This window comes from Hippopotamus amphibius, chromosome X (assembly GCF_030028045.1).
Source record: "Hippopotamus amphibius kiboko isolate mHipAmp2 chromosome X, mHipAmp2.hap2, whole genome shotgun sequence".
Taxonomy (NCBI): Eukaryota; Metazoa; Chordata; class Mammalia; order Artiodactyla; family Hippopotamidae; genus Hippopotamus; species Hippopotamus amphibius.
This window is the reverse complement of record NC_080203.1, coordinates 14243774-14269440: the sequence shown is the minus strand read 5'-3', so window position 1 is coordinate 14269440 and position 25667 is coordinate 14243774. Positions and strand designations below refer to the sequence as shown.

General features: G+C 38.7%; 1 protein-coding gene across 6 annotated transcripts in view; it reads right to left on the bottom strand.

Moving 5' to 3' along the window:
• Positions 1 to 25667, bottom strand: part of ATP11C (ATPase phospholipid transporting 11C) — a 160663-nt gene that overhangs the window by 86538 nt on the left and 48458 nt on the right. The window lies entirely within an intron of this gene.

Below are 25667 nucleotides of genomic sequence, written 5' to 3'. Positions count from 1 at the left end.
CTTGTCAATTTCCTTACTAGACAGCAGAAAGTAGAACGCAAATTTCTTCTAAATACAAAATAATTGCTTATAAATACAAAGGAATATATTGAATAGAATGGCTGCCTCTATTAATGGAATGATCAATTATTTCTACAAAGAAAAGTTGTAATTCTTTGGCTTTACAAGGAAAGACATTCTTTTGTGATGTCTCAGAGCCTATTGTCAAAAAGTCCCATTTCATACAATATAGCTCTAATGCCCCTTTCGTATTTTCAAAAAACTGATTTGTTGAATCTAGAAGTCGCAAGGTTGAGCTCTATTTTTACCTCACCCTTTTATTTCACTTAGGCTTCACTCTGTTATTTTCAATCAGGATAATATACTTTCTTACAAAAATGTGGGATAGTCTCTTTTGATGGTACTATTTTATCATGTTGGAGACAACCATTTATTTAAGTCAAAGGGAGTATGATAGAAACCAATATTCACTTATATATTTCCATTATTTTTTTAAAAAAGATAATTATAATTCCCCAACCTAAAATGTTTTAAAGTATGTAGCCACAAAGACTTCCCTTCAATGATCTCTTTAAAGGTCAAACATATAACTCTCTACCCCCAAAATAATCATTTTAAGCAAGACTATTTAGAGGTTGCAAAGTTCTCCAAATGTCTATGTTTGGATGTACTCCAGTCTGAATTTTTGTACCTCAAAGAGATATAGGGAAAATAATTTTTCACATTAAAAAAAAACACACAAAAATTACTCTAAAATACAGATAAGACCTCTTGCCTCACCATTTTCATTTTAAGCTTATTAAATGTTTAATGGGGTATTGCCTTCAAAATCTACAGGGAATCAATGGAAAAGTAACTGAGATAAATTGAAGTAGGAGAGATTTAGGCTGTATATAAAGGATAACCCTGGCATGGGCTAAGGGAGCTTGTGGGAATTCAATCTATGGCAATCTGGAACAAGTCTATAAGTCATCAATGCCGGACAACTTAGCTATTTACCTGCATGCCCCAAGACAGGTCATTAGAACAACTGATTATACAAGGTCCTCCGCATGCTAAGTATCAGTGATTAACAGGTACATTTTCAAACACTTCCTGGAAACCAGTAAACAATACCTTTACCAGAATGGTAACTATATACCATTGATTAAGGGACTGACTTTGTTTGCAACTGTAATATATAGGGTCTGACACAGCTTACTGACAAGAGCACTAAATTTTCCATAATATCCATTTTGTGAACAGTAAACTGAAAGTCAATACATCTGCTTACAAGTATAGTTTATTCTGCTTCCCCACGCCAGCTTTCGGTTGCAAGTTACAGTAGTCTCTACAACAGACCTGAACCTAATGTGTACCACTTTGAAGTAGAGAAATTGTCAAGTCCATATACACACTACAATTTAAATCCTTTAATTTAATATTCACATGGTTGTTTAGTTTTTCACACAGGCAAGAAGTGGCTATGGAGTAAATAAGGAAGAGCTACCTTTCATGCCAGTTCTCAGATCATGCAACAAATGAAGAGTGAAGAGGAAAAGAGGTAGGTAGAAGATCAGTGAAGCAGGATGTTTCCTGCACTGCCAATATAGATTGTTCTCAGTTAACAGTGGCCACTGATTAACGTAAAACCAAACTGAACTAGCACTTCCCCAATTCTGAATTGTCTTCAACTTTCTTCTATGGCAGATAACAACATTCAAAAGAACAATAGGAAGGAACAAGCATAAAGCAATTTTTCGGTCACATGATATTTTTATGAATTCCGCGCATTTGCATAGCATTTACAGTTTTACTAAACGCTTTCCCCATACATTATCTCTGATCTCTTTCAAGTAAGGCCTAAGTGACCTCTAGCTCCATGAAAATGGATTGAAATTGCTGTGCAGTTTTGGGGAGGAGGAGTAGAGGTGGGAGATCTCAGCAGCGACCATTGTTAGATGAGCAAATAGGGGCCTGAGAGAAGCTGTAGAATGTCCACTCCTGAGGATTTTTCAAAAAAGGGCAAAGTCTCCTCAGCTCAGGCAGGTTTGGGTTTGGAGCTGCCTGAGGACTGGGGGCGGGGTGTGGTGGGGTGAAATAGATGAATTTCCATGCCTCTTTCAGCCTAAAAATCTGATGAACCTGCAATTTCTGGCAGAATTTGCTGCCACTGTATAATGTTGTTTGGTTCCCATAAAAATGGCAAAGCTGAACGCATGTGTAAATTCACTGTAATTTTCCACTTGCTGCCAATGTAGACTGTTAAAACAGTGGCTTTAGTTCCTGTGATTTTGAATAATGTAGGTGCCTTAGCAAAGGGAGAGAAACTCCAAGTAGGAATTATTAAAAGAAAAAAAACAGTCCCATTTGGATGGCACACAATGTAGTCTGGAGTGGGAGTATATGATTCCTGCCACCTCATAATAAATTTTAATTCATTAGGAGTCCATCCTGTGTTGAAGTGCTTCCCATGCAAATGTTCTTAGGAATAGCATTTATTAAAACTGAAATGTGCTGGCACCAATTCTATTTTAATGACACATCATACACTACAATTAAAGGGTGGAAAAATATTTAAAAGCATATTTATAGTATATGAATTAACAGAGAAATCAATTTAATTTTCTTCTTCTATGATAAAAATCACCTTTTTGTACTCTTGAATTATACCTCCATACTATAAACTGAATATTGTTTTTTAAAAAAAGCAAGCAATTTATACCAAAACATAGTCTCTCAATAAAAATCAGAGTAAAATAGGTACTGTTATTCAACTAGTACTATCTTCAAATCCTATGCCTTCGCTAGTCATAAACAAAGAAAGCTGCTGGGAGTATAATTCATTTCTTGATTGCCTCTGGACCAGTGACTCAATAAGAACTGAGGGAAAATAGAGACCTCAATACAAGACTGTCATGAAAGCTGGCACAGGTTCTGAAACAGAGCTCACCTCTCCATCCGTTCCAGGTGTTGGCAGACTTAAATTTATCACTTAGTCATAGATCAGTGGTTCTTAAGTCTCTCTTAAGTCACACATCGGCTTTAAACATAATACCAATGGCTGGGTCTTTTATTTAATATTTAATTTAGTTTTTCTAGAAGCTCCCCAGGTGACGATTCTAATTTGTAGCCAGGGCTGAGAATTACTGCTTCAGAACCTCTCTCTCTGAATTAATGATTGACCTTAACTAATATCCTACAAGTTTTTAGTACACCAGCCATAATTCTTCACTTTTTAAGGAACTAAAATAATTTAAATAATTGGCTTTTCAAAGGACAAAAAAAAATACAAATAATCATCAAATAGTAACCCCTCTGACCATTTTAAACTTCTCACAAAATGAGACTCTTCTTCAGTACCCATTTTGCATGTGGCTAATACCCATCAATTATTCAGATCATTGATAATGAAAATTACAGGCCCTGAAAACAAGCAAAACTACTGGGGTTATCAGCAAATAAGCATTAATGTCATCTCCAACAATCACAGCGTTACTTTTATTGATCATCAGACTGCTCTCTGTGAGTTACTAAAGCACGGAAGAGGACAGCTCTCCTTATTGGTGGGTTCCACATCTGTGGATTCAAGCGACTTCAGATCGAAAATATTTCAGGGGTGGGGGGAGATCCAGAAATCCCAAAAAGCAAAACTTGAATTTGCCATGCACCTAAAAACTACTTACAAAGCAATTTACATTATACTAGGTACTATAGCTAATCTAGAGATGATTAAAAGCATATGGGGGGGGGGGGCTTCCTAGGTGGTGCAGTGGTTGAGAATCAGCCTGCCAATGCAGGAGACATGGGTTCAATCCCTGCTCCAGGAAGATCCCACATGCCGTGGAGCAACTAAGCCCATGCACCACAGCTATTGAGCCTGCACTCTAGAGCTCATGAACCACAACTACTGAGCCCATGTGCTGCAACGACTGAAGCCCACATGCCTAGAGCCCGTGCTCCACAACAAGAGAAGCCACGGCAATGAGGAGCCCGCGCATCACAATGAAGAGTAGCCCCCACTCACCACAACTAAAAAGAAAGCCCGCGCACAGCAAGAAAGACCCAACACAGCCAATAAAATAAATAAATAATTTATTTAAAAAAAAGTATAGGGGGGATGCGCGTTGGTTATATGCAAATACCATGCCATTTTGTAGGACTCAAACATCTGCAGAGGGTCCTGAAATCCACCCCCCACAGATACACTGAGGGACGACTATATCTGCTCAAAAATGAACAAAAAATCCTTATTAATAATCTGAACACTTGGCAATGATTTAAAACTGTTCTCCACATCCCAGCCCCAAAGCTATTTTCTTGTCTGAAGGACTAGTACTTTTGAACAGTATAATCAGTCTTTAAAAGGCCAAAAGAACTGAAAATTGAAAGAAAGCATTTCATCAAAATTTCAGCATTTCTGTACTAAGGTTGGAAGGCAGGGTGCAGGGAGAGCACGACAGTACCAGGCAACATTTCCGGTGTATTAAGCTTCTTGGTTAAAATTGCCACAATGTACTCGGTCAGATTGCTGAGGTTCCTAAGCCCACCCATTTTAAGAAGCCAAGAAGAATAATCTTCATGTGTAATTTACAGTCATAACTCTAAAACGAGCCTTAAAAATTATACTTTTCTTATTTTGCTTTTCCTGCATCTTCTTAAGTGATTAAACTGTTTTTACTTTGCTAGAGGTAGTGAAGCAAGACCGAGCCAGGGCATTTTGTCTTCTTGCCTTTAAAGCTTAATTATGGTTATATTAACTGAAACTCTCAAACACCTGATCAAAACACAACTGACTATCCAAAGTGCATCCCTAGACGCAAAGATAGTCTCTAGGCAGGCATTACCTGATGGCAGCACATTTAATTGAATAGAAACTTCTATAGGAAATGGATATTAAGCACCACAAAAACACTTAAATCGGCAAGCATGATGCTTAGGAAAAAGCAATGACCGTGAGGACTTGGATAAGAACAACGCCATGTTTGGAAGCTCAGGGTGAAGCTTTCATTATCTAAATGTGATCCACTGAGCAGTTTAATTTCACCAGGAACAATCAATTCTAAGTGTTCCCACTGTGATCCCCCCCCCACCTGCCGTCACCCCCAAGGACCTCAGGGCTACAGAAATGTGGCTCTAAAGAAGAAATGCAGCTTTCTAACAGGATGGCTAATAGAGTCGACAGATCAAAAATGCTGTAAGCATTTAGTGATTCAAGAGTCTAACAGGAATATTTTTTTTAACGATTCAGAGATTCTTCCATTTATAGAACATAACCTCAGACTCTCAAAATTCGGGCTGGGGCTCAGGAACTCCACTTTCCTTGGTAACAGTATCTCTCCTAAGGCACACTTAACTCAAAACTGAACACATCTACAAGGCCTCAGAAGTTACTTTTCACTTTCACTACCCATAGCAGCAAACCACCTTGTATTCCCAACACCTAGCAGACTTTAAAAATCTAAATAGGAGGTACATAACCTGTAAGGACAGGAGCAACAGTGAGGCTGACTGACAGGCCAGCCACACATTTACCATAGCCCTCAGGAAATGGATAAAAATACACATGCAAACAGAAAGCAAGTATAAAGAAGGCCCCGGGACCTCAAAGCCCAACCTGGCTGAAAAAAGAACAGAATAAAATACAGATCACAAACCTCAGAGGCAGAAGGGAAAGATGGGACCCTCTGCATATCGACACACGAAAATTTGCTAACACAATGGCAGCTAAATCACAGAGAGAATGCCGCAGATTATCACGCTACTTGTACCAACCCCTGTGATTCTTGTAAAGTTTCCCAGAATTTGGGAAGACGGCCAGTTGGGGCTGGCAACTTTGTGAACGTCCAAGGGAAGCACTAGAAGACTTGGTCGGCTCCTTTAAGACTTTGAAGCAGCGCTCTGACGGCCTGGCCTCCATTATTACGCCATTTGACAACTTTTTTTGGTCACTCTTCTCCAAAGACCCGATTTGCCTTTGTAACTTTTGATTTTAAAGTACCATTATTTTTAAATATTAGTATCTTAAACTACGCAGCATTTTCTCATCTTGTAAATTCTTTTCTAACCCATGCCTATAATAAATGGACCAATGTAAGAAGTGAGGCTAAAAATCAAACTTTTGAGGAAAGTTCAATTGAACTTTTAGTCCTAAGCAGGTAAACAGTACAACAGGAAGAGATATAATCTAGGTATTCACTGTGATACACTAAGTCCCCCCCTCCCCCACACACACTGTAAGAGAATATCGGTCATAGCGTAGATCGAAGCTTCAAAGATATGTACCAAAATATATATAAGACCTAAGCAGATGGTTTTTGTGGCAAAATCCCTTAGGGCTGAAAAGTTTTCCTACTTTTTAGAGATCTCATAGGCAGGAAAGTTTTCTCTCAGCAGCAAACAGTAACAGCTAACAATGGCAAGGAAAAGAATCACTGGCTATAAGGGTGAAAAAATGCCTTTATCAATATAAAAGACAAATTCTCAGCCAAAAATCTTTCTAGGTCACCAGAGAAGAATTTTTATTACAGTGTAAGAAGAGATAAACCCTGGCTAGAACAAAAAATATACTGTAAAAGAGGTGTCTGATGTTCTGAACAGTTTTATCTCCCATTTTAGTGATAGCATAGTTATTACAAAAGTGATAATCAGTTTCCCAGAAGGGTCTAGCAGTTCAAATATATGCTGGAGCATGTCCAGTGAAGCCAATGAATGCATCCCCACCCCAGCATTGTTAAATATCACACAGAAAGCAAACTAGCTAGAAAAAAATGTTGAAGTTGTAAATGTAATTAGTTTAAATAGCACATCCAGGCTATACCTATTTTGTTAAACATCCCCAACAAAAGAGGTACGTAAAAAAACAAGTTTCTATTGTGAATATTTCTGAGTGGAATAAGCAAAGAAAACAAGGGGGTGGGGCCTCACAAAAGGTAGCCACTTCTTCAGTGAAACATTTCTACCCTTCCTTTCAACCACACCTTGGCCAACTTCTTGGCTCAAATTACAATGAGCTAAATAAAAGTCTGTTCTTGAAAAAGGCATCCTTCCTATAGGTGAAGGCTTTTAGTGCAAGGTTTGGAAGCAACAGGAGAAGCAATAAAGACATGACCCTGGGAAATATTATGGATACCTATATTTTCTTCATTTTGAGACCTGGGGAAAACTGAACCTCACTTTCCTTAACAGTAAAAAAAAAGGTCACGTAACTTAAGACTGCTTACAGTAGGATTAACAAAACACCCAGAGATCACTTTAAAGGACTTGAAAGACTACTGAGGTGAAAAAAGGATGGCACTTGCTGATAGTAACCAACTATGTGAATATTAAAACTCACTGGGTACCTACCATGTACCTGGAAGATTAGCATGGCCACGAGACATACTTTGGCCAATGAAATATGATCAGATGTAAAGTGTGTCACTTTTGGGGAGGAGACTTAGTTAAGAGTTAGTGCACAATTACCCATGCTCACTCCCCCTGCTGCAGCCATCCCCACAGCACTCTGACAGGCACAATCCTTCCTGAGTTTTGGAAACTATCCTTACCACAGCATAAATGCACCTATCCTACTCGCAGAGGTCCAGTGCTTAAGACTCTGCACTTCCACTGCAAAGGTCACGGGTTGGACCCCTGGTCAGGGAACTAAGATCCTGTGTAAAAAGATGGACTGAAAAGAATATCAGAATACTGCATTCAATGTTTCACAAACTGCTTTACATGGAGCAAATTAATAATGAGGTTCTTGGGGGGGGGAGGCTGCTCCAGTAACCCCTCCTCCTGGCTGTTCACAGCAAATATTCATATAATAAAAGCTCTAAAAAGTCTTGGAGTAAAGAACTCTATCTTTGTGTAAGTCAGCATTTCCCATACAGCTCTTTTGCCACTCAAGGAAGACACAGTGATGTTAGATTCTGTAAAACATGGTTTGGGCAATGCTACTCTGATGTATTTCTTACTTCATCACAAGTAGCTATACTGGCAAAGCATTGAAAGGTATAAGGTGAGATAACTGTTAAATCTGTGACAGTTTCTCTCCCTGTATGCCAAAAATAGATGAGGAAAATTAAGTGTTTGGCCCTGATCCCAGGTGTGTGCTTTTGCTTCTAAGGCTTAATTATGAGAAGCAAGAAACCAGGAGATCCTGGTTTTAATTGCCTTCTACTACAGATCCGTCTGTGTGTGTCTTGGGGGAAGTCCCAGAATTGGTTTCTTTATAGGTAACTTGAGGCGAGCTTGACTACATCATCTGATCTGAGAGGCTGCAGGGGAACTGGGGGCCAGATCTTCTTCTAGCAATAAAATTTGAAATGTGGTTTTGGTTGCTATCTCATTCACCACCTGTTTCAGCCTGGACCAACCAACAAACAAACAAAGAACTCAATAAACAAAAAATCCCAAAATAAACAAACCAGAACAAACCAAAAAAACCCAAACAACTGTTCAAGGGTAGGGAGAGATTACCTATCTGAGGATAAAGAATAATTTATAAGCCAATACACAAGAGAAGGTAATATATTCAGGATGAAATTTATTTATAGGCTTCAAAGTAGACAAGAAGGGAGAAATAAAAGAAACATCATGAAAAATTACAAAGACCAGGGAAAGGCTTCAGGGTGCTAATTTTGGTACACTAGAAGGTACATTGGCTCTTTGGGGCTTTAAGGAACCCATTTAAAGCACCACAGTGTCAATTTATTTAATGGTAACATTCAGATGTGAAAAAAAAAATGAATGCCTTCTCAAATGTGCCTGTTACCCAAGGGAAACAGTTTATTCCTCTGATAAAATAGAATGAAATTTATGTCCCGGCACCCAAGGTACAACTTCAAGTTAAAACAGGTTAGGATTAACTGCCATAAGTGCAATTTAAAAAAATAATGAACCACTTAGAATTACAAATTTTACGTGTACAAAAGGTTTTTGCTATAAAATGAAACACACACACATTTAAAACCACTTAAAGAATTTTTATTAAAGCTGACACATTCAAAATGTATGACTTCTCAAAAACAAACACTACTCACACTAAGGTCATACCACCCCCAAACCAATTCTTTTTGGTTTTTTACCAAATAGGACAAACAATAGTTTGAGATTCTATTCAAGTATATGATTGAAAATAGGAATGGGATATTTCCAAAACACACATAGGGGGTATCTAGAACAATTGTAAGAATTTACAGCCAACATTAAAATTACCTGGCAAGCTCTGAACAGGAAAAATACTTTCAGCTAAATCGTAAAACAGCACAGCGGTTGTAGCATTAAGCAACTGAGTCAGTGGAACACAAGCAGATTAGTCATGACCAGTACTGGATAATTAAATGTTCACGAAGACTCAATTCTCCTGATTGCAATGCATTTCACTCTACTTCAAGTTATTATTAAAGGCATGTGTGTATGCAAATGTGTTAATGCATTTGAGTCCATTCTTACTCTACTTTGTGAACTCAGATATGATATAAAACTTTCTAAATATTGACAATCAGAAAATAATCAAAGCATTAGTTAAGGGTAGAAAAATGACAGAAACTGAAAGAATGGAGACGACTCTCAAAGGCTGGAAGTTAAAGTGCACCTGCATTTTTCAGCATTATTAATGAGGACCCATTATGGTGGACTGATATTATGGATGGGCGCGAATAATCTGAGTATTCCAAGATATTCTGCTTACATCCCTGTTTGGTTCTGAGCCACTTGCTATAGTCTCTGTCCAAGGCCAAAAGTTAGCAGGTACATCTACTCCCTGGAAGGAAGACCTAAGCTTTTAAAAATTAAAAAAAAAAAAGTGAGGAATAAAGGAAATGAAAAGGGGAGAAGTTCAAATGCGTCAAACCCAAAGAAAATTAGCTGTGGTGAGAACATTCTGCTATAAGACTGCATGCGGCTTCCTCATCATTCTCAATACAACTCTCAAAAGACACCTCCAAAGAAGAGCTTTTAAGCAACACATATATTGTAGAAGGAAGAAATTTCTTTAAATGTCACATTAGTCATTTAGACCTCAGCTTGGATGCTAAAAAATGATGGTAAGAGGAAAAGGTGGGATTCTCCTAATAGTTGCAAGCCTTTCTTAGAAGGCAATGTACCAGAATGATGTTGGACATAGATTTTATGGATTTAGAATCCAATTCAGTCCAGTGTGCCTTTGAGCTTCACTACAATTTTTCATCATGTTGAGCAACAATGTGACAAGGTATCAAAGAATGTGATATTCATTGCAAATAAGGGGTGGTTCATTCGTGCATTTTAAAGATAAAATTCTTCTCAGATGGCTAGACTTTAAAACAGAAAATATGGAAAATAAAAAGTGTTGATGAGGATGTAAAGAAAATGGAATCCTCATACTGGTAGGAATGTAAAACAGTTCAGCTTTGGCAGAAAACATTTTGGTGGTTTACCAGAAAGCTAGGCAAATAATTACTCTATGAGCCAGCAATTTTATTCATACTTACACACCCCACAGAACTAGAAATCAGTGTTCAAACAAAAACTTGTGCATTAATGTTCATAGCAGCATTATTTACATAGCCAAAAGGAGGAAAGAACCCAAATGTCCAACAACCGATAAATGGGTAAACAAAATGGAATACTGTAGAATGTTATTCAGCCATAAAAAGGAATGAAGTACTGATACATACCACAACATGGGTGAATCTGAAAACATTATATTAAATGAGAAGCTAGACACAAAAGGTCACATATTGTAGGATTTCATTTATATGAAATATTCAGAATAGGTAAATCTATTAAAATAAAAAGGAGATTGGTGGTTGCCAGGAGCTGCGGAGGGGGTGGAGATGAGGAGTAACTACTTAACAGGTATGGAGCTTCCTTTTGGAGTGATGAAAATGTTATGGACCACGACAGAGTTGATGGTTTCACAACATGTGAACGTACTAAATGCCACTGAATCATTCACTTTAACACGGTTAATTTTGTTATGCAAACTTCACCTCAAAAAAAAAAGTTATCACACTTGCCTTATAGCAGGTCACAAGGCTTAATATGATATTTATTAAGTCTCTACTATGTGCAAGACACTGGAGATATAGAGTGATGAACAAATAGAAACATTCCTTGCCTTCGTGGAGCTTACAGTGTAGTGAGGGAGACAAGACATTAATCAAATACTTATACAAGTCAGCTAAGTGCCAAGAATGATGGCTGTGTAGTATTCTGAGAGCTGACCTAGCCATGACCACACAACAAGCACAAGCCTGATCATATTGCCCCTCTAGTCCCTGCTTTAATAAGTTTCTCACTGACATTACAACTGAAAACTAACATTCTTCCTCTGACTCGCAAGGTCTTGCACAGAGTCAGGTCTCTTCCTCCCACTTCTCCAACCTCTCCCCAAGCCTCTCCTCCTTTCTTACTCTGTTACGGCCCATAGGTCTTCTTTCCATCCCAGGTGAGCTCCAGGTGCCTTCCTGCCCCGGGGCTTCTACTCCATTGCTTCCCTGCACTAGAATACTCTTCCCTCTCCTCTTTACCTTCTGGTAATCACCCTTCAGATCTCTCAACTGTCACTTCCTCACTAAAGCCTTCCTGATGGCTGGCAACTCAAATCAAGAGAGACCAATAACCCGTTCTCTGAAATCTGTGTCTGCTACAGGGAATTTACAATAAGCAAAGCAAAGCAAGAAGAAAATTTTGATTCAACTTTTCGAAAAGCCATTAACTCCGAGTCTCCCGAAAACTCCTCAAACATTCTTGTCAACATTTATCCAAAGAAATCCTTTATGAGTTTCTTGACTTTGTAGAAAGTGCATTTTTTAACCTTCTGATTAGTTGCAGTAAAAACAAGGCAGTTATTGTGACAATAACAGTCTTGTAGAGTCTACTGACACTTTAACTCGTTAAATGTAATTTAATGTGGCTGGTTACTGTGATGCCTTGTTAATTGATTTATATACACTTCAGACCATTTTATCCTGAGCATCATTCAGATTAATCATTTCCAGTTGATTAAATAGTTGATTAAAAAATAGTGGTTATGGTCATGTCTATTAAATAAAAAAAGTCAGGCATCAGTCCAGGAATATAATTCTCAATGTAATATTGTTTCTGTGAAGAAAATCAGATTAGATTTATACTACTTTGACTTCCATGAACATAACCTGCCATAGTGTACAAGTTGAAAAGGTTTTCAGGAAGGCCCATCACCCAGCTAGCGTGCACTATGGAAAGAGACTAGGACCGAGGCAAACACAATTCAAATCAGCCAGCCATGCACTGTTCTCTTTTCAAGTCTATCTCATTTAACAGTCATAAACTGGGGCAAGGCATTTTTTGCAGCACTGATTTCTCTGCAAGCAGAGCAGAGAAATATCACTGACCTATAGAAAGTTCCACACAAAAAAGACTCTGCTAGGGAATTCCCTGGCTGCCCAGTGGTTAGAACTCAGTGCTTTCACTGCTGTGGACCTGGGTTCAACCCCTGGTCGGGGAACTAAGATTCCACAAGCCGTGCAGTGTGGCCAAAAAAAAAAAAAAAGACTCTGCTAAACCTGTCAAAGGACATTTAAACAATACAACATTATCCCTGTGCTTTCTGAAAGTGAAAATAAATTGCATTTTTAAAATAACATCTCAATGATTAACAGATATTATTTGGACACATATTTGACATAATTAGTAATGACGCTTACACAAAGCATTTACTAACAAATGAGTAAAACAATAGCATGTAATCAGCATCACTATTTCTTGGATCATAGCTTACAGTCTTAAAGAGCACTATTGGGAAATCAACACAAAATTGAGATACCCCACTCCAAGTGGAAAATGAGACTCATTTTTTCTTCCCTGGTAGTTTTCACCTACACCGCTAAATGTTTATAAGTTCAAAATGCCAGCCCACGACTTATGTCTAATCCCTACTAAGATCAAGTAGTTGTTTGGTCACAGCAAACGCCTCCTGCTCAGAGGGACCCTCCCAAAGGGTGGGGTGTGGTTAGGGAAGGAGGGCTGTAGGTTGAAATGGCTGTCTTACAAATGGGTTGGGGAAGAAAACTATTTGTTCAAATGCAACTCCAAATTAGAAGAATTAAACTCAACGTTCAAGAGCAGCACAGTTGTAAGGAAAAATCTCTCCTTTCATCAATATTCAAAAAACATGCAAGAGAATTTTCTCCCTTCAGTTTTTGTTATTCCTACGCTGAGACTACAGTAGAGCTTTTGTAGAAAAACAACTCAAATACATAACAAGTGGTATATTTCAATCACAAAAATTGCCACTTACTAAAATTTTTAGCCTCCCTGATAGTGGAATAGGCAAAAAAAAGTTAAATGAGGTTTAAAAATATTTTATACACAGACCATTTTGCAATGGAGCTGACAAATAATGGAACCTAGTAAGATGATTTTTTTTTTTTAAAATGCTGCTTTCCCTAGGGAATATCCTTCTTTCTTCCTAGTTCCCCTAGCTATGTTCCTGGGACTGGGAAATCTCAGGTTATAACTCAAAGAAGAGGAGTCCATGGCTCACCAGCCCCCCCACATACCTTGCCTTGTCCAGGGTGCCTGAGCAGGTTTTAAGTTCCATATCCTCTACCTGCCCTCCAATGTTACCAATCTTGCCCTTGCCACCGTGCCAGCCAACAACTCTTCCCGCCTTCTTTCACTCTTTCACCTTTTGCCATTGTGGGAGGCCATCAGTTGGCAAGCAGGGGCAGACTGAAGTAAAGCCCGATCACTTAGCTCCTTTTTCCTGTACTCCACCTCTCACTGACCTCTGCACCCCAGATCAAGATACAATCTTGTGGGGTTGACAGAAAGAACACAAGTAGGACATAAGTGAAGGAAGACAGAAATACATTTGCAGCACTCTGCTAAGTAAACAGAAGGAGGAAAGAAGGATAGGGGTTGCTGAAATGCAGAGGCCGACGAGGGCCGGGTAGTGTCTAGGAAGAGTTCCAGATTAACGCACGTCCAAGCCTTGGGTAATCTTGGTCTCTTCTAGTCCAGAATATGACCCAAGTCATTAAAAAAGCTACTGTCTATGTTGCATGTGCCATGCTCCAAAGCTAGAATTTGGATACAATGAGAAAAGAGAATTTTATTTTCAGTTATACACTGTGCTTGGTTTCAGGGCTTCTCTAACGCAGCCTGACCTTGTCTACCCATTCTAACTACATTTTCTACTACTAGTCCCCCGCAAGAAGGCTCTGCGCTCAACACACTGGTCTCCCTCCTCATTTTCTAAGTATCCCAGCTTATTCCCAACTGCTATTCTCCTGAATTAGAATTATCTGCATAAATCTCCTTGAAAGCAAACTTAAGGTCAACTATGCTACATTCAGCAACCTAATCTAAGAGACCCTGTAACATATGAAGGGCTGTAGATACATAAAATTGACAAACCTTTACCAATTGACTTTCCCCCTCAAGGTGATTAGCCAGTGATTCTTGGAGCTCTGTGTCTCAATCACTTAATATATACATTTGGAACTTGCTTCCTCAATAAAGATAAGCGGGCTTCCCTGGTGGCGCAGTGGTTAAGAATCTGCCTGCCAATGCAGGGGACACAGGTTCGATCCCTGGGCCGGAAAGATCCCACATGCCACAGAGCTACTAAGTCCGTGTGGCACAACTACTGAGCCTGTGCTCTAGAGCCCGAGAGCCACAACTACTGAAGCCTGTGCACCTAGAGCCCGTGCTCTGCAACAAGAGAAGTCACCGCAATGAGAAACCCGTGCACGGCAACGAAGGGTAGGCCACGCTCGCCACAACTAGAGAAAGACCATGCGCAGCAATGAAGACCCGATGCAGCCAAAATTTAAATAAATAATAAAAAAGTTGATTCCTTTAAAAAAAAAAGATAAGCAACACCTAAATGTATGTTATAAACAGATGAAGAATTCTGTAGATGGACAGATGGAAGGATGGATGGATGTAGTGACAGAAGGGTTATGGACAAACAGACATGGCACACTCATCTGGTTAAACCAGCGTGGCTCCAAAATCATTTACAGCCATTTGAGATCACCCAGGATCATTAAGTGATGAACTGAGATGAGAATATAGTTTGATCAAGGCTAGTATCTCAAAGTTTAACTGTATTATAAATATCTTCTAATGGGTATATTTTTGAAGCTCAAAAATCAGAGGCACTCTGACATGTGCCATTCGAATGGCCTTCCTTCAGAGAGCCTGGCAATTACCAGGTTGTTTCAAAGCGGTCATACTAGAGATGAGGAGGAGGAGCTTATTGGCTGAGTGCATGGGTTCTAGAACCAGATGTCTGGGTTCAAATCCTGGTTCTACCACTTACCACACCTAAGTGACCGTGGCCAATTTCCTTAACCACATTATGTCTCAGTTTCCCTGTCTGTATAAATCAGGATGGTGATGATGACTTACAAGGCAGCTGTGAGGCAGTACCTTCATACAGTAAGTACTCAGAAAATGTTAGTTGCTTTCATATAGCACAGCGAAATAGCAAATTCCTTTGCTGCCACTAACTAGTTGCTTCCAACACAGATTAAAAAAAATTGTGTAAAAAAATGTAACCCTAATACAAATAATTGAAATACATCTGTAGGGTTATTACACTTGAAATGCAGTGGCACAAATGAAATCGACACCAACATTTTCTTAACTAGAATAAAAACAGAAAGATACAATCTTCGTAAAATGAAAAAGAGAGGAAGGAAGCAGGCTTGCAAAATCCCAATGATCATGAGTATTTCTTTAAATGAACTACACCACATTGACCAGATACTATTTAATTAATTAGCACGTTATGACAGAACAGTTTATTGTGACTTTACTCAGGACTTCAATATAGTTCATTCAAAATGCTTGCAAAAAAGGATCTAAAGCCAGCTTCAGATGGCTCCTCAAAGGTTATGGCGCACTCATTTGATTAAACCGCCCTGACTCAGCTTAACGGTTGCAATTCGGGGAGTATCAGCAAGTGGAGGGCTATCTATGGGTTAGGCACTAGGTTGGAGGCAGAAATGACTAGCATGTGAAGTCACATGTACACAACTAAGACAAGGCACAGGCTCAGCTCTGCAACACCTGCAATGTCCGGGAGGCTGGGCGCCTGGAGAGAGGGGTAAGCGTGCACACAGGCAGGCAGCACCCTGACTAAAGAGGACAAGAAGGTGGGTCAGAGCAGTGAGTGGTTCTGGACAAAGACAGTCATAGGTTTAGATCTGGAAACAGCTGGTGTCTACCTTCTACCGCTGTTTCCAAATCAAATTAAACAGTATGTGCATAGGGGCTTGGGTATTTGTGAAATCCTCTAAACCAAAGGATCACCCTTTTTTTTTGATTGAAACAAGTATTTAAAGAGCCTTGAATGAGCTAGGCCCAGTGATAAGCATCGTTCCTGTGCTAAACTCAATGGCTTATTCCACGAGAAAGCCAACTCTGAGGCTCAGTTCCCCCTCTCCACGTCTCCGTTTTCCCATTCATAAAATGTGGCTCCCAGCTGGTGTCCCAGCAGCAGTGGCCCCTTGTTCGACTTTAGTGACCAGGGGGCAGTGTGGGACAGAATGCAATCAGAAACCCCTCTAGAGCCTCTCCTTTTAAGAGGTTTAGAAAAATCACCATAAATGGTTCTGCTTTTTCATTAATGAGTTTCTTAATGTTAAATGTTTAAAGCAATTTCTTTGTAATATCAGGACAGGTCAGGGGTTTCTGAGAGAAAAGTGTGAGGGTATGAATGTAAGGGGAGGGAAGCCGGGAGGCGGTGGTGTACTGAATATAGTTCACATACTCAGGTGAGCAGAGAAAATCAGAGACCTTGATGGGCCTAATGCTAAGTGCAAACTACAACTAGAGTTTCTAAACAAGGGAGAGCACTCAATCAGGTTTACAGGTAAAATACTCTAAAAGACATTTCAATATTGTAGCCACCTTTTATGAACTACTGCCTCTACCCATAATTCCCTCTATTTAAGGTCCAAGGCAATCTTTTCCAACTAACTGTTCTTAGCAAGAGAACACTGATTAATTCTCTACTTTTCTAAGTTTTCATCATCATTACAACTAAAATCTTTAAAAACCTTTGGAATCACTGTTAAAACATGCTTATGCTTGCCATATATTGTCCCATTCGTTTTTGATATGTTTGAGTGGATTTGCTTTGGGAATAATTAAAGTTTAAGAAAGAAACTCCCTTGGCAAAAGGAAAGCTGTAGAACACTCAAGAGTGCTCAGACTGTTGTGTGAGAATCTCTATCATGTAAAGTTCATTATAAATCTTCTGATTTTAATGTGATCCTCTAAAAGAAAAAGTGTGCTTATACATTTATATTTAAAGTTTGCTTATACATGTATACTTACATTGCTTGACCCTAAGAAATAGTAACTCTTGCAAGAACACAAGTAACCTCTAGCTGTTAACTGGAATACAACAAACTGGAGTCAGATTTGCTAAGGGTTTCGATTTTACTAATGTCCATTGTTTCCAACATAGTGAACACTTGATTTCCTTCTTAAATAATCCACTCCCCTCCAAAAAAAAAACTTCCTAACAGCTAAACTGTAAGATTTTGTGGTGTCAGTGGCTATAAATCTCAGTAATAATCACCTCTGGACTCGGTTTAGTAGATTGCAGTCTATCTGATAATCAGGGTGTAAATATTTAAGTAAGGTTGGGTTGAGCAATAGTCTGCAGCCTAATGCAATCCACCATGTCACACCTACGGTTTACTTTTGCCATCTTTTTTCGTTTTGTTATAAATAAGTAGATACATTTATTTAAATGAATAAAAACCCAGCCACTCAGTTACTATAGTGCAAGCAAGATTTGGGCTCTGATGGTGACCATAAAATATTATGAAGAAATTCCTTTATTCATTCCTTGGAATAAACATTTAAAATGTTTAAAAGAGTAACTATGTGAGGTGATGGAAGTGTTAACTAACTTTAATGTGATAATCATTTCTCAAGGTATACATGTCAAATCATTATGTTGTACACCTTCAACTTACACAATGTTGTTAATTAATCTCAATATACCTGAAAAAAACACAAAATAGAAAAAACCAAATAAGCATATTATAACTAAGGATTTTAGCTACACTTCTAATACAGCATGTTCATTGTTACAGTTTCTATTTTGCATGAAGTAGACTCACATTAGTTAAAATAAACTTCAGGGTTTGGGGTAGGAAGCACATAATCTAGAACTCTAGTCAGGCTCAAACCCAGACAGCATCTGCAGAGGGAAAGAATTGGTGAAAGCAATTTCCTGTGACACTCTGAACTATTCCCATGGCATTTCTGGCAGATTTTTACAAAAAAGAAAAAGGGGGGGGGGACCCAAAATCTTATTACTTCAACCCATGACTCTCATTCAACTCCCCATCCTCATCCTTATGCTGTTCTGTGCTTCTTTCTTCCACGCCACATCCATGCCACTGTTCCCCTTCTCTCCCTCGCTCCTAACTCAATGATTAAACTGTGCCCTGTAGAATCTGCCATCCTTGTTAACCAAACCCTCTACATCCTTAACATCAGAAAACCTTCCCTATAAATACCTGCCTTCCCTAAGACTTAGCTCTCTTCTGAAGACTCACCCCCAGACAGTTAGGGGTCAGTCTCCTCTTGCCGCCCCATTGCTTGTGCAATCCCTTAATCCAACCTCACGAAAAGCCCCTCCTCCTTTTGGGCTCATATGATCTGGAGATACATGCTTTTACTCCTCATCATCATGGACATCATGTCTCCTGGACATTTCCCTTTATTCATTTGGGTCACTGGAGGCCTTTCCATCCCATCTCCTGCTATCATCCTGTGAAATTTTAATGTCTATGTGGACAACAACTCCATACTCCTGTTTCACAGTTCTTGGACACTGCTATCTCAAGTGACCTTTACTACTAGCCTTCATCGTCTCTTACCAAACAGCTCTTCGGTCACTTATTGACATCGACACAAGACTTTGAAATTCAGTTTTCAGTCCTGTTCCCTATGCTACCTCTTGCCAATGCAACTGGAAATACCATCATCCACACGGACAGCTCATCCAGAAACCTAGATTGTCAACTCAAAGGATCTTTACCTTTGCTCAACTTTAGCCAACTACTCCATGGCGACAGACTAGGATTTATCAACTACTGCTTCATCTCTGACACCTCAAAGAACAAAAGTGCTCCTTCAGTCTTTCAGTTCTTTCACTCCCACTACAATAGCTCTTTAAAACCTCTAGTCTCTTGATCCCACCTCAATTTCTCAAATTCCTTATCTTCACTTTTCCTATAAAGTGTTGACTCATGGAAACTTTTCTCTCACCAGCTCCCCCATTTTCTTCCCAAACAGGCTTTCTGCCACAATTAACTGACAAAGCTTTAATTCCAGGACCAGTCTCAGAAACTCCATCTTCATTCCTGCCTGAGCAAAGCTAAGAACGATTTTGCTAAAATCACACTAATGTGAAGTTCCTGCCATTACAAATTCCTCAGTGCCACTCCACAAACCTTTGACTTGTCCTCGTTTGTTGCACTCTCCACTTACCCTAAATGCCTGTCCTGTTTCAAAGCTTCATGACTCTCCTCAAGTTCCCTACCACACTCGTTTCTCTATGCAGGTGACCTTGCTCCTACATCCCTTAGGAAATCAGGATCCTCTGCTGGACCTGTTGTATGTGAGCATCACGTCTCGCCCTCCAGTTTCAGAAGAGTGAATTTCTTTTCCTGTTTCGGACTGATAAAGAGCCTCCACCTATGTTCCTATCTCTATCTTCCCATCTTTTTGCACCAATAATTATTCCATCTCCCTTATACTACAAACCACTTCATCTCCACTCTCTATCTCCCCAGGGTTTCTTAGCTTTAATGTTTAGTTTAAGTCCTTATTTTCCTAAACACACACACTTCTCTTGACAATGGATGCTCTTCCAGCCTTTTCTCTCCTTCCCTATATAGCCCCAGTATCAAGCAAAGCTCTTTGAGGGCAGGGATTTGGGTGTTTTTTGTTTGTTTTGTTTTGTTTCCTGGTACACCACTAACCAGGGACTGGCATATAGTAGCAGCTCAATAATTAGCTGCTGAAAAATGAGTAGCCTCCTCAAAAGAATACAGTCACTATGTCTACTTCCTCACCTCCTCTTTACTTTCAGTCCTCTCTCTGTAAGCTGGTTCCTGTTACTCCCACAGCTCTAACCTGCCAGATCAAATGGACAGTTTCTTACTTAACCTCTCACTAGTACAAACCATCTCACTAGTATTAATCTTCTCACCCTTGAACACTGTTTGCTCCTCTGCTTCCATGACATTATACCTCCTCTTACCTCTCTGGATACACCTTCTGAGTTTCCTTTGCCAAATTTGCTTGTCCTGGCCCCGTACTAAATTACTAGATGCTGGTATCTCCCTAGATTCAGCTCTCTGTCCTTCACTGCTCTCCCTGGCATGCTCTCCCTGGGTAACCTAATCCATATGCATGGCTTTAATTACCATTTATATGATGACTCCAAAAAGGTATATATCTCTGGCCCCAGACTTTTCTTCTGAGACCTACACACAATAGGAAAACAATAACATTGAGGTCTTGTGTTCCAAAGCACAATTTTAAGCTCTTTACATTTTAAGCTCATTTTGTGCTCACAACCAGCCCATTAGGAAGGTACTATTATTACCATCATGTACAGATGAGAAAGGAAAACAACTTACTCCAGGCCACAAGCCAGCTAGTAAGTGGTAGAGCTTCTTAATAGTGATATGAGTACCTTTCTTTTTTTTTTAATAACAGCTTTATTTCTATATAATCCACATACTATAGAGTTCACTCATTTAATAATACGATAGTTCTTACTATGTTCATGGTATTGTGCAAACACCACCACAATCTAGTTTTAGAACATTTTCATCACCCCAAAAAGAAATGTGGTACCCACTAGCGGTCATTGATATGAGCACTTTTAAACTTTGATTTTAGGAGCTGAAACTTTAAGATAATTACATTTTTAAAGGAGGTAATTATAATGTGTGGAGCCAGTTAAGACAAAATGGTTTCTTTTTTTAAGTGTACATATATTATTTTTTACAATACAAAAGATTCTTTCTTTATGTGTTTAAAAAAGGAATTTTCTACCAGGATTGGATTTACCCATATGCTACAAGAAATTCAAAGAAGAAAGAGCTAAATATTCCTACAAGCAGACAAATATTGCAGCCTTACTGTGTTACCAGAAGGAAGACACAGTAAATCCTCATAGGAAGAACAGGAAAAAGGAGAATATCTTTAGGAGACTGAACAAAGAATGACCTCTTTTTACCTACACGACTTTACATATAATACCTATGTGTTCAATAATATGAAAAATGAAACCAATTGTATGAAGCCAGAAGAATATATAAATGGCAATTATCCATAGAATATATGGCACAAATGAAAAGAAACTGCTTAATAGAAGAAAATGTAGAAGGCTTTTTCAAAACAGCAGAGTTCATTAGATTTTTAATGACTATAATTAGAGAAAGTATTTCCATGCTGCTCCAGGTGGAGTGATGCAGAGAGTAAAATTGCACCACGGATGCCAGCTCTTCTTGTCCAATAACTGCAAAGCACTAATGAGTTATTTCCAATCTAATTTACCGTTTGAGGACTTGGGATAGACCAGGAAAGAAAAAGAAATAAAATAGATTTATAGGTTATAAGGGATAGGAGAAAAGAACCACCACTGAAGAAAAGCATCAGTATCCAATTTTATGAAACAGAAGTCTTTCAGATGTCTTGTTTCAAGCTCCTCCCTCTCATATCTACTAGGTTCGAAATGTGTTACTTCAAAATATGTCAGATGCAGATTCCACAGCTCCTAATAACCTTGAAACTGTCACTGGTGTGAAAGGACAGCTCTTTATTTCCATCTGGGATAAAAGTATGAAGAGAGTGAACTCATCTCTTGGAGCTACACAGACTCTTTGTTCAAGTCATACATCATTTATTGAGCACCTACTATGCCCCAAACTCTATCTCGGGTGCTGGTAAGCAGAGAGGAAAAAAGATGTAATCCCTTGCTTCACAGTTCAATAGGAGGGAGGCATCATCTAATGAGGCAGAATATGAGACCATGATAAGTAGTACAGCCCGGATTTAACAAGATTGTTCTGTTTTTAGACCAAGTATTTCAAACTTTTATTCTAGAAGACATGGTGAGTTCAGCTGCAAAAACCATGTGAGTCATGGGAGGGAGAAAGAGAATAGTTCCAAAGGAAGTGGAAAGGGGGGAAAGGGTAGATCTGAGAAGCATGAAGGTATTCTTTCACTCACTAATTCATTCATTCCGCAAATATTTTAAATTTAGTACCTACTACATCAGGCTCAGAAGATATACAGAAGAATAAGATTCTGCCCCATCTCCCAAAGAGGCCTCAGTTTAGTGAGCACAGTAAATGAACATGGATACTGCACGCTGACAGGTGGAGATGAGAATAATGATTTTAATGGTTATTATCTATTCAAGACTGACCAGGTGTCTTTCAAACCATTTCATATGTATTAACTCATTTACTCCTAATAACAACCCGATCAAGTAAGTAGCTATTAGTTTCCCCATTTTATAGATGAGGAAACTAAACCACAAAGAGACTGTATGACTTACTCTGGGTCAGGTGGCTAGAGAGGAACAGAGCCAAGATTTGCATGTTGACAGACTGACTTTCAAGCCTACATTCTTAACCTTGATACTACACTATCTTAAATGTATAAATCAAGATTATGTAATCCTGGATAATAATCCTTACAGCAAAGCTATGAAGTAGGTTTTATCATCCCCACTTTAGAGAGGAGGAACTTGAAGGACAGAGAGGATAACTAAATCACTCAAAGTCTTCCAGCTAAGTAGCAGAGACAGAATACAAATACACATCGCCCATAAACCTCTTTATATATTAGAAACGTTAGCTCTAACTCCACTGGAAAAGTAAACCACTATGTATACAGTTCTTCCAGAGTAGCAGTAGCACAGTGAAAAATACTCGAGTTTTTAAAATGCCTTTAGGCGCATGATACCTTGGGGAGCAGCTTCTGCCATCTGTGTCTAAATTAAACAGTTACCACAGAAAATAATAATTCTTGAGGACTAGCAATATGTGCTGTACTTTGATTTGTTTTGATAAGAATAGAACCCCCCACCCCCACCCCACCCCACGGAGAAGATGAACAGGACATAGGACTGACATTACAGTTTCGTTGGTAGTACAGTCGGGTCTGCTGTAATTACACTGTGTGCTGCACAGAGAACTGGTCAGGGAGAAAAATTCTATGTTACTTGTGAGCTTTAATTTCAAAATGATTTTATCTATTAAGTCTACTACTTAGGAAAACATATTTGTTTGCATCATTCCCGAGAAGCATATAAAATAGCATTCATCAGGGCCACACAGCAGCCTGAGTCATTTGCAATTACTAAGATGCTTTATTCAAATGTAAACAACTGATGTCACATACAAATACTGCTTCTGAGTTAGAGGAGAAACTAGAAAAATTTTATTAACGGAAAATGCAACATTTCCAAAAATTCTGAAGCCTTAAGGAAAAAAAAAATTCCCCAAAGTGTTTTTTTAGAAAAAATATTAGCAAAAAAGATATCTTAGAATAACTGAAGCATATGTAATCATGTTAAGGATTCTTTACATACCTAAATTAATTTTCTAGTTTATGTTACATAAAATGAATAACAGTGCATGTGTAATATAAACATTAAAGTATAGTTTTACAGCTATTACTTTTAATTTGCTTTTTGAATATACTTTCCAGTATACTTTTAGGACTTCTTACCAATGAAGCTACAAGTTTCTTAACTTTGAGAAATCCAAGATTGTTTTAACTCTATGCCAACTTTTGAAAAGTAGCCCAAACTTGCCAAAAGAACAAATTATCAACATTTGAGATAAACAATAACGGTATGATTTCTTATCCAAGTGTGTAACTGATGCAGACAGTGGGGCTCAAGAAGATCTCAGATCAAAACCCTGGCTCTGCCAGTTACTAGCAAGGTATGTCATATTTGGCAAATTACTTAAGCACTATATGCCTCAGTATCCCTCTATGTAAATTGGAGCCATACTATATTCCTATAAGGATTAAACAAAATAACATATATATAGCGCCTAACCCGTAGTTGGCACTTGGTAAGTGTTAATTTCCATCACCACCACCCACACCTCCATTTTCTGAAAAGAGTAAGGAACAAATATTAAATACTACTTTTGCCAGATGGAGCTTAGTACACATACAGTTTTACTTTCCAAGACACAAAAATGAGTAGTTTTCTGCTTTTCTGCATCAGATTTTGGGAAAGTGACTAAGATGCCTACCCTGACTAGATGTCAGTCTTTACAAGCCTGGACCAATTTCCTTCCAGGCTGCAAAAGATGGAGGGCTCTGAGGCTGATGAAAATGAAGCAAGGAGGTAAAAAGGGTCTCAACTGCGACAGATCTACTAGCCCAAGTCCAGCCTGCAATTCTATGATAGTAACAATATTCCTCAAAAACTGAAGTGTGAATGGCCTTCCTGCTTTAATAAAGGTCAAAGTTCAAATGTTCCCATTATTGTCTAAAATGTTCATGGTTTTCCTTTCGATATTCACTTATCTAATCTAATCACATATCTAATCTAAGCAAGCTGCTATAATGATTATTAAAAAATCCAAAACACTAATATAAAGACAAAATAATAGTGTTGAAAATTCTGTTTTAATTCCATTCAAACATTTATTTCACAAAGAATTATTTGATACTTTCGAGCAATAAAAGACTAGGCTCTTGAAATGCAGAGATAAACATACTAGGTATCTCTAAGGCCATTTCCCAAGAGAGAAATAATAACAGCTAATCCTTACTGAACATTTACTAATTACCAGGCACTCTTGTAATATGTTGTATAGACCTACTTTTTTAATCTACATAACAATTCTGTGCAGTATATGACTTTTAGCCCCATTTAACAGAAAAGGAGACTCAGGCACAGAGAATTATGTAACCTGTCCTTGGTCACACAGATAAAAAGTCATGGGTAGGATCCAAACGAAGTCAGGCATTTTGGCTCCAGACATAACTCATAACATACTCTCTGAGGAAAACATTCTTTTAGTCATTCAACAAGTATTCACTGGGTGCCTACTATGTACGTGGTACTGTTTTAGGAAGTGAGAATACAACAGTTAACCAACAGACAAAAATTCCTTCCTTTGTGGAGTTTATATTCTAGTGGGAGAAGACAGAGACCACAAACAAGGTAAGTAAAATATACAGTATGATAGATAGTAATAAGTGCTAAGGACAGTGGTATCAAGGGAGGAAGATAAGAACTGTTTGGGGAGATTGTGATTTTAGATAGAACTGTGAAGAAAGGGCTCCCTGAGAAGGAGACTTCATGACTAAAGGAGGGGCTCATCCTACCCTGCTCACACACAGACACGGAGAAACTACAGATTGCCCCCATGGCTGTAGTCTCTAAAAACTCACAATCCGGTAGAGAAGATAGGCACTCAAATAGATCATTATAATCCAGTGTGGTGAATGTAACATCAGAAGAGTTACAGGCAAGAGGGGGCAAAGAGGGTATCTAACTCAAACCCAGTTAGGGGTTAACCAAGCCTTCTTGGGTTTAATGCCTGAAGCAAGTCTTACAAAAATGAGGCAATAGATAGACTAAGAAACAAGAGGGAAGATCCAGCAGAGGAGCCAGCATGTGCAAAGGCAGGAGATGGCAAGGAGTG